The sequence below is a fragment of the Amphiura filiformis genome, chromosome 16, assembly GCF_039555335.1.
Source record: "Amphiura filiformis chromosome 16, Afil_fr2py, whole genome shotgun sequence".
Taxonomy (NCBI): domain Eukaryota; kingdom Metazoa; phylum Echinodermata; class Ophiuroidea; order Amphilepidida; family Amphiuridae; genus Amphiura; species Amphiura filiformis.
This window is the reverse complement of record NC_092643.1, coordinates 62,685,014-62,700,658: the sequence shown is the minus strand read 5'-3', so window position 1 is coordinate 62,700,658 and position 15,645 is coordinate 62,685,014. Positions and strand designations below refer to the sequence as shown.

The 15,645-nt window shown below is 33.8% G+C and overlaps 1 long non-coding RNA gene across 1 annotated transcript in view; it reads left to right on the top strand.

Moving 5' to 3' along the window:
• LOC140136658 (uncharacterized) overlaps positions 1-13,979 on the top strand; it is an 84,556-nt gene extending 70,577 nt beyond the window's left edge. The window contains exon 4 of the long non-coding RNA XR_011856721.1: positions 11,498-13,979. This is a non-coding gene — a long non-coding RNA (uncharacterized lncRNA). The remainder of the gene's footprint in view (positions 1-11,497) is intronic.
• Positions 13,980-15,645: the final 1,666 nt, after the last annotated feature.

Here is a 15,645-nt window from a genome sequence, read left to right as displayed (position 1 = left end):
TATTACAAATTAATAACAAGAAATGCTTATCTAACACACAATGTATGCATAATTACGCAGTTCTTCATGAAAATTTAAAGAGTACAAATGTTTAATTTTTCCAAATTTTGACAGTTTGTGTGAAATTGATACCAATCTAAAAAGCAGACGACACTGCTATGAAAGAGTTAAAAGATGTTCCACTTCCAATACATATAGTCTGCATAGCCTTAAGCAATCTCACACACTTCAAACTTCACACAAACTTATAATAAAAAAACAAGATCATAACAGATCTTGAAATATATACCACTGGTGTTGAATTCGGAGATGTTCCACCCCTGCTAAGCTATACGGTGGATCTGTCTAGTGACGCAGGGAATAGGTTTTCATTACTCAAGACAGATGGTGTGCAGACGCAAAAACATACCATGTTATAGAGATGAACATAGAGAATTGTACCTGGGGAGAGAATATGGGGCCACGCCCTTTTATCTTTAACTCCATTTTAGCCCGAGGGCACGTCTTGATAGAAACTCAGTGATGGCGTCATTTCTCACGCTCTATCCTTTTAAGAGGTTAATGAACGCTAGGGTATCTGGGTAAGGTAAAACTATATAGGCTCATGCACAGACATGTGTGGGTGGTCTTGTTTGTCTGTAGTACTTACAAGGCTCTGGTGGAGACTAGACTATATACCATGAGCTTACCTAGGGGATATATTTCAAAGTAACAATTTCCAATATTTTGGTTTTTCAAAAATGTACTTACTGTTTCTTTTCATATACAACATGCCGAACAAAGATTTGTATGTATTTTGATCCTGTGCTGGCTGGTACTACTTTGTGTAATCATTAATGTAATGTAATGGATGATGTTGAAATTTTTGGCAAGGGAAGATATTTATCGGAAGATGGATTAATAGACAGGTATTATTGCATGGTATGGAATACCTAGTGTCTATGCGATCCATCTCTGTCTAGTCAGTCTATCTAGCTGTCTGTCACACTCGTAGAGTTGGGTTATTCCAGTTGAAATACACACATCCTCTATGGAAGACACGACTTTAATCTTCTACACAGGGGGTGTAGATTTCAAATGGAGTTACTCTTTCAGGTAACCCCATTTGAAATTCACACTCCCTATTCAGAAGATAAAGATATGATGTATTCCATGGAGGGGTGTATTGATTGCAACTGGAATGGCATGTATCGACAACAAACTTACTTCTAATGACTGGATTGCACTTTAAACCCAATATGAATATACACTAGTATCCAATTCATACATTATATTATGGGTTGCAAGTTGGTGGCAGAATCAGAAGTACAGAGGTTTGTGACATGCTATCTACTGTAGATAGGTGGTAGAAAATACTGTTTGTTATCTTCTGAAGATAGCAGGAGGTTAGTACTTTCTCTGCTATCTACTGAAGATAGCAGATGATTAAGACATGTGATTAGGCTTCCTTTCTGCTATCTACTGCAGATAGAAGATTTGGGTAATTCCTTTCTGCTATCTACTGTAGATATAGAAGATTATGAAAATTCCTTTCTGCTATCTACTCCAAGATAACAAATAAATTGGTTAAAGATTGATAAACAGAAGATGGATAGGAAGGCTTGTTTCTGGATACTGATGATAGCAGAAATTATAGTTGTGCTCTATGGTTTCTACTGAAGAGAGCACTATGTCTGCTATCTAGGCCTATTGAAGATAAAGGATAGAATTGGTTTTTTGCTATCTACTGAAGATAGCATTACATTAAGCTTGCTTTCTGCTATCACATGATACTGAAGATACCAGATAGGATAGATAACAGGATTATAGGCTAAACAGTTTAGTTGCTTTCTACTATGTATCAAAGAAGGTATGCTTGCTTTCAACAATGCGCTATTCCAGTTGATACCCAAACACCCTATGGAACACAACCTTAATCTCCCATACAGGGAGTGTGAATTTCAAATGTGATTACCTGAATGGAAATTCACACTCCCTGTGTAGAAGATTAAGGTCATGTCTTCTATAGGGGGTGTATGAATTTCAACTGGAATAGCCTATTGACCATCTGAGGCTGTTCTGGCAATGTTTTATTCTCCCTCTTTCTATGTATGGTAACTCTTATAACTATTACAGCTCGTACCATCTTTGCTTTGCATATATTATATAGGAGTCATGATGTAGCTGTGATTTTTCCAGAGTTGCCCAAGGAGGGTGCAAGGTGGCTTTCATGAGGGGCAACATTCAACAAGAAAAAGGCTTTAAAATTTTAAATATCATGGCAACCAGCATACCACAGTGGCAAAAATGTTTCCCCTTCCCATTGGCTGCACCACTGATATATAGAAAAATTTACTATAGGCCTAGGTCCACATGGGATTATTTGGGTTTTCTTTTCACCACAAAAACTTTTATTACATGTATTAGGGTAATATTTAACAAAGCAAGAAACCATTGGAAACCAGTCATGTTATAGTTTTTTTCCAAGTCTTCCAAGTTTTATACGCTAGACTTTCCCCCTTCCTCAACACAGCAATCCTAGTTATGTCACCAATCAGGCACAAGTCCAATACTTTGGCTCAAGCCCAGAGTTGAGAATATTCGAATAGGCTATAATATTACTTGTAATTGGCTGCTCACTGCGTAATGAATAGCTACCGATTAAATGGGGTATTCCAGTTGAAATCCATAAAACCTCCTATGGAAGACATGACCTTCAAATATACACAGATTGTGAATTTCAAATGGGGTTACCTGAATGTAATAGCCCATTGTAGGCCCTAATATTTGTAAGTAAATAATAGGGCAGATACTTCCATTTTGACATAATGTCTGAATACAATATTATGTCAAAATGAAAGTCCCCATAGAACTCCATATTAAACAGCCAAATAGCCAGCGGAGTCTTTTTTTTTTCCATTTTACCTTGTTATTTCATTTTAAAATGGACAGAAATCTTTCCCGATATTATTTCAGCATTTTGAATAAAGAATAACAAACTTAAATTTTGATGGCATGTGTACATTACAGCTTTAATTCCTTTTCATATGATACGGCTTTTCAGGGGACTTTCCCTATCAGTTCTGCTGTATTTATTATTTCGCTTCACTTGTATTTGTAAGTAGTAGAGTAGGTATATAGGAAAATCATTAACTTTGCTGAAATTTGGCATGAAAAACCTATATTGGATGGAAAAACAAAACAAAAATATTATTGGGTAGAATAGAGCACATGGACAAATAGCCAGTGGAGTTTCTTTCACTTTACTTGTTATTTTATTTCAAAATGGACAGAGATCTTTTCTGACAATTTATTACTAATATATGATGCGATCAAGCAAAATCAGTCGGAACTCAGAAATATTAAATTTTCAGTTTCTATAGGATAGTAAAACACATTTACAAAACTGCATGTTGCAGAAAACCCCATTGAAATTGAACAACCATTTCCAAACATATGAGCGATTAAAGAGTTTCCAAAACAACAGGAAACAAAAGGAAATAGTTCCTTTGTTGGGCTATATCTCAAAATCAATATTTCCAAGTTCCGACTGATTTTGCTTGATCACATCACATATTATTTCCGCATTTTGAGTAAAGAATAACAAACTTAAATTTTGATGGCAAGTGTATGTTATAGCTTTAATTCCTTTTCATATGATACGGCTTTTCAGGGGACTTACCCTATCAATTCTGCTGTATTTATTATTTCGCTTCACTTGTATTTGTAAGTAGTAGAGTAGGTATATACATGTAGGAAAATCATTAACTTTGCTGAAATTTGGCATGAAAAACCTATATTGGATGGAAAAACAAAACAAAAATAGTATTGTATAGAATAGATCACATGGACAAATAGCCAGTGGAGTTTCTTTCACTTTACTTGTTATTTTATTTCAAAATGGTCAGAAATCTTTCCTGACAATTTATTAATAATATTATTTCAGCATTTTGAGTAAAGAAAAACAAACTTAAATTTTGATGGCATGTGTACATTGCGGCTTTAATTCCTTTTCATATGATACGGCTTTTCAGGGGACTTTCCCTATCAGTTCTGCTGCAGTTATTATTTCGCTTCACTACTTGTCAGGAGTAGAGTAGGTATAGGGAAATCATTTATCTTTGCTGAAATTTGACATGAAAAACATAATTATATTATCGGATGAAAAAAAAAACACACAAATATTATTGGGTAGAATGGATCACAGGATTTCAATTAGGCTTTAAAAATTGTTTGATTGGCGTAACATAAAATAATTTTTAGGTAGGTAGGTTGGGATTCTTTTTTCTTTTCTTTTTTTACTTTTTAAGCTGTAAATTCTGTTTGATAAAGGCTTTGGAACTTTTTTTTCTTCTTTTTTTTTAAATGTATTTATTTTAATTTATTTTTTTAAATTTTATTATTTTTTTTACAAAAAAAAAAAGAAAAAAAAGTTAGGGTCGGGCCTAATTTTAGGGTAGGTCAGGTTTAATATGCCAATCAAACAATTTTTTTAGGCCTTAGTAAAGGTCACAGAATTAATTATACAAGAGATAGATAACCAGGTTTATAAATAAATAATAATAAAAACTTTTTTTTTGGCTTGTTGATTGCTGAAAAAACCCACATTTACACAACACACTGTTTCATATCCCTGATTGTATACAACAAACTGTAATTTAACATGTTAAACAAATCTGAAATTAATGCACATTTAAATTCACAGCATTAAAAAATAGCAATTTAATAGTAGTCTAGTAGTAGTAGTATAGTACAGATAAATTTTCACGCTATATTTATTTTTGCATTTCATATTCCAAGCAGCTACTGTGAAAATGACAACACACAAATATATTGCTTTTGTTTATATGTCGATGTAAGGAAGCTTAAAATTGTCAATTTAAAAACAATTGAAACAGTTCACAATAGAGCAAAGCCTGAAAAAATGATAGAAAAAAAATACGGTACTTTTCAAAAGTAGGACAAAGTTGTAGTGATGATTAAGTAATTATTAGCTAAGGCCTTGTCCTATGTAGGCTTAATTGCTATGTCAACTTACATTAGGGTCAAGTTGTAAAAAGTAGTTCACTGGGTCTAATTATTATTTCATGTAAAGGGAAATAGGTCTGATCATAGGCAATCAAACAACTGATATTGGGTAATCAGGATTTGGAATAGGGCTTGCATTTTAAAATTTTATGATATTAATGTTTAATTTCCTGTGTTGAAAAAGCACAGAAGGGTTGCAATAAATAACATCAATTTCAATGCTGCTGGTTTTTGTGTGGATTTGAGTTTAGATAAATGGTATTAAAGGTTTACCTGAACAAGTTAGTTAACTGCAGTACTTGTCTGTGTGTTTCTATAGTCATTGTGTTATAAACTATAGGAAAGCTTGCAATGTATTAATTAACCCTAATGCCCATGCCTATTTTGGTGAGGGGGAAGGAAAGAAGGAAGGAAGAAAGAAAGAAGGAGAGAAAACTTATTTCTCAGGTGCGGTTTTGAACTAGTGACCCCTTGGGCGGGCCCTCAGGTGCCAGACACATGCAATGCCATACCAAAATACTAGTACCATGTCACAGGGTCTATCTTGGTTGGCCAAGCTTTCCGTGCCCATACGACTGTTCGCATGATGATGCAATCACATCACAGGGGTGCTTGCATATCTGCAGATGCTTTGTGAATTAAGGTTTTTCGCCAGCCCATAGGGCTGGTATCTAATTCTGAGATGGGATTTGTGTACACTAAAGATTAGCTAAGATTATAGCCTTCTTCTATTGGTATGAATTATTTTGTTTAATTCTTGTGGTGGAAATGTTTTTGATGTCTGCTAATTCGATTTGCAAGGAAAAGATAGTATGTTTTGCCGTTTCAACGAACGAAAACGATCGAGTATGCCAAAGTTATGTTTGAATTAATTATGACTTAAAAAGTTATCATAGGTTAGGCCTACACATATAAGCATAAACTTGTTCAGCAATCAGCATATCAAAAAAATGACATGGTCAACAATTAGTAATTAGCTGGGAATGATCACTGGAACGAGGTCATATCAGTGGACTACTGAGCATAGCATGATGTTTGGTTGCCTGTGAGTGCATAATTGATATGTTGATAACAGATCTAACAATGTTGTAGAATCAAAATCTTCATTATATGGACCACATTGAAGTCAAAGTAATATCCTATCCTATATCGTTTTATGGATAAAATTGACTCAAAATGTTATTGCTATCTTTAACATCAGTTTTGTCTTTTCAACGGGAAAAATCCGATGGAAAATAAAGTTTTTAGGGCTAGCTATAATATTGAACAATATATCCCATATTTTGACATGCACTTATAGAAAATAAATAAATTATTGTCTTACTTTATTATAAATACTGTAAAAAATTCTGTAAAATGACACATAACTAAAGTGAAGCCACTTTCTATCTTTTTTATTTGATTCATAAAATTTAACATTCAACAAAATGATTGAAGACTGAGAAAACACACAATGCAGACTATTACAGAATGGAGTAGGTAAGATGCCATGTCCATACATGTAGCTTTGCAGGAGTTTCGGACTAACTATCAACACATTCAAAAAATACAGTTTAAAAGTGAAGATTGTAGTGAATGATCAGTCCTTTATCATGTGCTTGCCACTATCTACTTTATAGTAAATTATACATTGCGAAATAATATAAAATCATTTTAAAATAAAATGTGCATGAAAGTTGAGTTTACATAGCGAATTAACTAACAACTGCAGTGTATTTCTTGATTTTAATAATAAGCATGGGTAAAGCAGTAAAGACAAAAATGCAGAACAATTTGGAGTAATGAATTAAAGAGATGACAGGAGTTATAGGAGTTAATGTTTTTTGCCGTTTCAGTGTGCATGTTATCACCATTGATGGTTTGGTGAACTGTCATGTAACATGGATGTAAGCGTGATCCTAAAAATGCCTTTCACGGTGACCCAAACTATTTACAAGACCTCTTCTGCATTGAGGCTGGCCTTCCCTTTTAAAGGGAATTTTTATTGATGTTTGGTTCGATTAGGGTTAAGGGAGTGACCTGGCAGGAGCTGTATCTTACCAATTCTAGCCATTTAAAATGTTTTTGGAAATGTATTGTTTTAATGGCAGACCTCAATCTAAGATAGAAAAAAGGACATGAAATATCAGACCACACCTCTTTAAGGGATCTGGAATGAGCGTTTATTGCGTTTCGACAGTATTTTTTGTGGGACATGAGAGCACCTCAGACCTATCGAATTGCATTCTGAATACAAAGCATGTCTTTCTGATATCAAATAATTTTCATTTTTTGAAAATCACAATATAATACAAATTTTATGACAAATTATAAAAATTTGATATTTTGCAAATTTTTGATATAATACAGTCCTCAGTAAATTATATAAATCTATTGATATATTCTTAAAGTGTGTGTAGCAGGGAGGAAAAGCCGACGGTCAATTGAAAATTTTGACCTTTCATATTGAAGATATGGATTTTTTTCCCAAAAAGACCAAATTTTTGTTGGTGTTTTGGGAAAAAATCCATATCTTCAATCGAAAGGTCAAAATTTTCAATTGATCGTCGGCTTTTCATCCCACCTACATACACTTTAAGTATAAATCATCAGATTTATAAAGTTTACTTCAAGTACTGTTAAATATCAAAAATATCAATTTTTAATGATTTGCCATAAAATGTGTATTAAATTGCGAATTTCAAAAAATCAAAATTATTTGATATCAGAATGACATTCTACGTATTCAGAATGCAATTCGATATGTCTGATGTGCTCTAATGTCCCACAATAAATACTGTCCAAACGTTCATACCCCAGCCCTTAAGAGTGACAATAAAAGTATTATTTTGAGACCCAGTGGTGTATATATTACCTTTAGAATAGAACACTTATATATGCTTATTTTCATCTGGAAACAACTTGATGTTCCGCTTCATTGTTCCCCTTAAAGCCATATTTTAACATTTCCATAAAAAATAGATTAGTATTTTCTTTCCATGAAATGTTCATTTTTAATGTCAGATATGTCCCCTTTTAATTTTGAGCCGAACAACCGAGGTAAAGCAAAGAAAATTGGAATTTCCTACCAGCGCCGATGTTGCCAATACATGTTGTGCAACGGCATGATCCATTGATGTGTCGGGGTGTGTGTATCTTGCACAACATGTATGTACTGTGACTCTGTGTTATGAATATCGTGTACGCATTCGACCAATGTTTCCATCGTAATAATTAAACAATGGTTCCTGCGTTTTATTTAATTACAGCACCTAAAGTCTTGAATTTTGGAGGGTATGTTAGTTTAATACAGTACATTAATACTATCGTGTAAAAAAACAGAAATTTGAAAAATATTGAGGGCGTCTTCCTCAGCAAATGTTACAATATGGCTTTAAGATAAATTAGTTATCTACCAATAAGAACCATGTTATTTATTTTCTAAATCAAAGCTCAAAATTTGATTTCAAGTTGTGAAGTTTTTGTACACAAGACATTCTGTGAATGTACAAACATATTGGGATTAAAGAACTTTCTCCTGATGGATGAGACTGTTTGATGAGAATTGGGCTATTCTAGATGAAACCCATACACCCCAATGGAAGATGAAACCTTAATCTTCCACACAGGGAGTGTGAATTTCAAATGTGGTTACCTAAATGGGTGATTCCATTTGAAATACACACCTCCTGTGTAGGAGATTAAGGTCATGTCTTCCACAGGTGTATGGATTTCAACTGCAGTAGTCCAATTAACCCATTTTCACTATTTCAATGTAAACATACAATTTCATATTGCATGCTTTCATATTTGCATTTAGTACAAACAAGGCCTACAGTATCTTCGATATATCTCTATAAACATGTTGAACCTGAATTTTGAGCGAGTGAGTAAGCAAGCAGGTAGAGCAAATAATCAAACAAGTAAGTTAATGAATAAATAACACATGTTTCTTCTAGCAGAGATAGTATAGAAATTTAAATGCTAGATGTCTTGTGGTCTATAAAAATGGGGGTTATATTTAGCTTGCCTTAGTTTGGAAAAATATGTTTGTTTCGTATTCCTGTAGGGCCTGAAATTGCAATTTTCATTTAAATTTTATTTTTAGAGTTGTCATTTATGGTAACATGCACCTAAAATATTTATCGTCAAATCAGTGCATAGTATGTTAGTTATAGGTTTCGGGGAAGTGCATTAGATGCATCAACATCACCGCAAGTGCATTATTTTGTCTAATTTCTATCCCAATAAGTAATACAAGTTTATTAATCTATTTCATACACGAGAAGAAAAAAACACATGATTTTTACTTTTTTTATATAAACAAATTATCACTAAAAATGTTGGAAAACAGAACCAATTATAAATGCATCAACCCGCCTGAAAAATGAATCCTACGCAACACGAACACGAGAAACACTGCGCGTAGTACGCGGAGTGCACAATATACACAATCAATGCATGTTTCGTACTTTTCTAACAGCTTTTCTGGTTGGCTGCTTTGATATAGGAGTGTATTGAAATATGAATATTACAAATTTTAAGTGAACAAAATGTACCTGCAGAAAATGTAGAAAATCTGTATTTAAATGTTAGTTTTCACTGATCACTTCATTATCCCCTTTTGATATTGAGCCAAACAAATGAGGTAAAACAAAGAAAATTGCGATTTTCATTGGATTTTAATATTAAAACTTAAATATTACTGTAATTAAAGCACTTCAGGCTTAGTCTTTCATGTGGCATTTTAGTACATCACTGGGCATTACAATCATGCTAAAAGTAGAAATTCAATAAAAATTGAGGGGGTTGCTGTGGAGCAAATCACACATTATGGCTTTAAGTATTTTACTGTTTTTGCTCCTTTATTAATTTTTACCTGTATTGCCAAGTACTTTTGACCTGTCACTCATAAGTCCCAATTAAGCATTTGTTTTGGGGTGTGCATTCGATTTGGAGAAATTGGCCAATTAATTTTCCCCCTTTTTATTTATACAAAAATATAGGTAAAAATATGTGTAAAAACATTTGTTGGAAGAATTGTATGATTTACACTTCGATTTGTTAAAATGTAAGTTTTGAAAATTCAGAGCATTTCAAGCTTTTTTTGATGAGTTTGAGTTGGGAAGAAGAAAAAAGAGGGGAACACCTGCATTTCACATAGAATTTGAAAATGTTTGCAAGCTTTGAGATATATTGTTTTTTACTCCATATTTTTGCCCTTATCTCAGTTTCAAATTTGCCGCCTTTGGCCCCCATTGACCAGATTGTGTCACATCACATATACTGCTTTTGCCTTATGATAAGGTTGTTATTAGACAGATATGTTTGCATGCATGAATTTTGCGAATGCAGTTCATTCATGAAATTTTCACACACAAATATTTTTTTTCCGACTTTTTAAAGGAAATATACCATGAAATTTATGTCGTAGAAACATAGGTTCTCTCCAAAATGCGAAATTTAAATGCTGCGAAAATATCATGGTTTACTGTATTTGTTGATGCAGGTGCTAATAAGAGAAACAAGACATATTTTGTTTATGGCCAAATACAGCTGACGTTGCCTGAAGCTACAGACAGCAGACATAATAAGAACATTAAAAAAATGAAATGTTTTTATCTGGAGGAAAACACTCACACCCACCCATTTTAACTATAAAAATATCTTTGATTAATGTCATGTCTGGCTAAGTGGCACATGGGGGAGAGATGGTGTCCATTAAAAGCACATGTTTATTTTATTTTAATTTTTTAGGTCAATTGATGGAATCAGGGACATGTGGCTGCATAATGGGGGTATCAAATCCACCCTATGCAAGACATGATCTTAATCTCACATACAGGGGGTGTAGATTTCAGACCGAGTCAACCATTCAGATAACCCTATTTGAAATTCACCTTCCCAGTGTTGAAGATAAAGGTTGTGTCTTCCATAGGGGTGTATGGATTTCAACTGGAATAGCCCAATGTTTGTCTGTTTGTCCATCTGTGAATATGTGAATTCATCAAGCTCCATTTTTGCTTTTTAAAATTTTATTTTAAATTTTGTGTATTAATGTTATTTTAAAGGAGTATTTCGTGATTCTAGCATCCTCTATTTATGTCATTTTCATTAGATATCCACGAAAAAAACCTATTCCCAAAATTTCAGTTGATTCCGATTTTGCGTTCGCGAGTTATGCATGATTATGTGTATTACACTGCTCCATAGACAATGCGTTGTAATTTTGTTCTGGTGCACCAGAACGAAATTCAAATTTCACGATATCTTTGCTAAACGAATTAATCTGCAAGAAATATTTTGTACATAAACATTATGTACCCAGAGGTTTCCAGTGATGTAAATATCTCAACTTTTTTTGAGAAAAGTGGGGGGATGAGGCTGTGGATCACGAAATGCCCTTTTAAATCATACACTACATCATGTTTTCTACACCAGATTACTGTGATAGTTGATAAATAAGCGTATTTTCTTTCTTTCTTTATATATATTTCTTTATTTATAACAGGTGTGCTGCTATAGGACCAAGTTGCATCATTGTCAGGCTTAGTTAAGAGGAGCTTGTGGTAGATAACCTGTTCCACAGCCATTAGTTGATGATGAACTGTCCATGAAGAGTTTAGACTTGGAGAGCCCATAGACTGTACAATACAGTCTATGGAAAGTCAAAGGGCCATATGGAAGAACAGGGGAATACTTAAATTTTCCCCTGAATATGGACCCAGTATAAAGAAGAAATAAACAAACAAACAAACAAAAGGGTAATGTGGATGTTATCTACTGAAGACAGCTTAGAGTATGTCGTGGTGCTTGCAATGAAGACAGTTTATAATGTAGTGTGTAAGCTATCTACTGGATATAACTTATAATGTAGTATAAATCTACTGAAGATAACTTAAAATGTAGTGTGGATGCTATCTACTGAAGATAGCTTATTTTAGTGCAATTGCTGTCAACTCAAGATAACTTATAATGTTGTTTGAATGCTATCTACTCAAGATAACTTAATGTTATCAACTAATGATTGCTTATAATGTTGTTTGGATGCTATCTACTGAAGAGATTTTATAATGTATTGTTACGTACTGAAGATAGTTTAAAATGTAATGTGAATATTACCTACTGAATATAGCTTATTATGTAATGTGAATGGTATGTACTGAAGATAACTTCAAATATAGTCTGGATGCCATCTACTGAAAGCTTTATAATGTAATGTGAATGCCGTGTACTGAAGATAGCCTATAATGTTGTGTGGAAGTTTTCTACGGAATATAATATGTGATGTAATGTGAATGCTATCTACTGAAGATAACTTAAAACATGGTCTGGATGCTATCTACTGAAGATAGCTTATATTAAAATTGTAATGTGAATGCCGTGTACTGAAGATAGTCTATAATGTAGTGTGGAAGTTGTCTACGGAATGTAGGCCTAATATGTGATGTAATGTGAATGCTATCTACTGAAGATAACTTAAAATGTAGTCTGGATCTACTGAAGAAAGCTTATTATGTAATGCGAATGCTGTGTACTGAAGTGGTTAAGGCGCATATCTTGTAAACCTGAGGTCCTGGGTGGGATTTCTTTTTCTGCTTGTCTCCTTTACTATTTGTGATGGTGAACCTGGTGAAAATTTTTATGTTTATCTATAGCTTATAATGTTGTTTGGATGCTATCTACTGAAGATTGCTGATAATGTAATGTGAATGTTATCTACTGAAGAAAGCTTATAATGAAGTGTAGATGCAATCTACTGAAGTAGTGTGGATACTATCTACTGAAGATAGCTAATAATGCAGTGTGAATGCTCTATACTGATGATAGCTTATAATGTTGTTTGGATGCTATCTACTGAAGATAGCTAATAATGTAACATGAATGTTATCTGCCGAAGATATCTTATAATGAAGTGAAGATACAATCTACTGAAGTAGTGTTGATGCTATCTACTGAAGATAGCTAATAATGGAATGTGAATGATATCTAATGAAGATAGCTAATAATATAGTGTGAATGCTATTTACTAAAGTTAGCCGATAATGTAATGTGAAAGCTCTCTATCGAAGATAGCTAATACTGTAGTGTGAACGCTATTTACTAAAGATAGCTAATGATATAATGTGAATGCTATTTCCTAAAGATAGCTGATAATGTTATGTAAAACCTATCTACTGAAGATAGCTAATAATGTAGTGTGGATGCTATCTACTGAAGATAGCTTATAATGTAGTGTGGATGCTATCTACTGAAGATAGCTAATACTGTAGTGCAGATGCTATCTACTTTAGATAATGCAGCATGAATGCCATGTACCGTTGGTATTTTTTTCATTTCTTTATAATCCTCCATATAACCTTAAATACATTGTTATTTGTCAGAAAAGAATATTGCAATTCTCCATTATGTATAGTCTATGTGTTTTTGAATGTCATGACTTCCATAAATGACTCTAAAAACACCAAGAGCGTTATTGAAGAGAAAATTACTAGGTCTGTCTGTGCCACAACTTAATAGAACAACAGCGGGGCACTCTACATGGGGAGTAGAGATACGCATTAATGCACATCAATGTGAGCTTAGTCTGCATCACATATTAAAGGGACTTTCAGTGATACGTCACAGACCAAACAAATCTGTCAAATTTCCCCAATATTATCCTGTTTTGCCGCATGAAACATAGCTAAATCCTAATCCTTTAGTTAATTCTAACTGGCAATGAAAGTCAAATTTTAATAGTTGGTCTATTTTGATGTCAGATTTTGTTTTTATCAGATTGCTTTCATGTATGCCATTGTGTCTGCATCAGTGGCAGCCCAAGTCTTGCCTCCCTCTTGCCCCCTTTTATGTTTTTTTGTATTTTTTAGGCTATTGTTTTGCCTCCTCCCTTTAAAGGGGGACTCCGGCAATCATAACATTATGCCTTATATGTTAGAAAAATAATTATCAAGCACGAATCACATTGTTTTATTTAAAACAAACTCATATTGACCATAAAACAAATAAAACAGTCGGCTCTCAACACGCGATATTCAAAATTCCTGCTACGAAATTGTCTAAGTGCAATGACGTAATGGTTATTTGTGTTCAATTGTCGTCAGCCTTCATTGTATTACTGGGACGTCATTGCACTCGGCGCCCGGGAATTTTGAATATCGCGTGTTGAGAAACGGATGTTTTTATTCGTTTTTATGGTCACTATGAGTTTGTTTTAAATAAAACCATGTGATTCGTGCTTGATAATTATTTTTCTAACATATAAGGAATAATGTTGTGATTGCCGGAGACCTCCTTTAAAGTTGTCTTGCCCCACTTTGCCCACCCTCTGAAAAAGTGCTGGCTACACCACTGGTCTACATCAGCATAATCAATAGCACATCATTGCTTGTTCCAAAAATGCAAACTTCTGAATTTTGATGAATGTTTGGATGTTCTGATTTGGCAATCACTGATATTCCGTTTAAACGGGTTGTAATTCTATATCGCACTGCATTGTGAATGCATGAAAGCTACACTCTCTTTGCACAACTTCACAAGTTCCTTCATGCATGCATAAAAACTTGTGGTGCATAACATGCAAAATAATGTGCTACCTTTGCTTTCAATTTGTGATTCTTGCACTGTTCCTGCATGAAACTAATATGCCATTTGTACCATTTTTCACCCAGATGTGGCAGTGACATCAGTGTGCGCAAGCGCTTAAAGATACCACACAGATGGGCATGCTAAACAGCTGCCTCAACCAGTTGATGCCACTGCCAGCCACATCCGGGTGAAAAATGGTATACACCAAAGTGTGCCAGATGGAAGTCGACATTGATCTGAATTTAGGAAATACCACATTGATCTGGATTTGGGAAGTACCACATTTGTACGGATTTAGTATCCTGTGTGAATGCCCCTGTGTAGTATGCGCCCTGTGGGTGGTGTTCAGAGTAAACTATTGAATGCAGATTTAGATCCTAGGGTGCTACACAGATCCACATTGATTTGGATTTCAGAAGTCCACATTGATACAAATTAATTATTTTGTGTAGATACCCCTGTGTAGTATACAGAGGCCTTATGGGTGTTCAGAGTAAACTAAAGTGTAGTAGTCCACATTGATCTGGGTAATGTGGGTTTAGTATCTCAATAAAGTGATCAAGTCTTGTAGTATGATTTTGATATTTCAAGAATGACTGAACCAATATTAGGCATGTTTGTACTTGTGTGAGTGTATTTTCCTTGTAGATTTTAAATAGAGAAATAATTTTTATTGAGTTTTTTTAAATTTTGATTTTTGTCATTCAGCATAGTGGAATAAAATATTCTGTGCTCTGAAAATGATAATAATCGGGAAAGTATGATGTGTCTGGGAAAAATAACATTTGCAGGATGTTGTTAGATAATGGCCTAGTCTGTCTGCGTATTTAATGTAATTTTATTTATCATTTTGTATGGCGTAAAATTCAAGGTTCTTTTGCTGTAATTTCATAACCAGACACATTATTATAAATATACAATGGTTAAATTAGGCTATAAATCAAGTTTGTTTCCTGTAAGGCGATGCAAATGAAAAACAAAAACTCTGTTATATAGCTAGGTAGATCATAGATGAGATATATTTGGACTTTTTTTTTTTGAAGAGGCTAAATGAACCAAAATATCACTGCA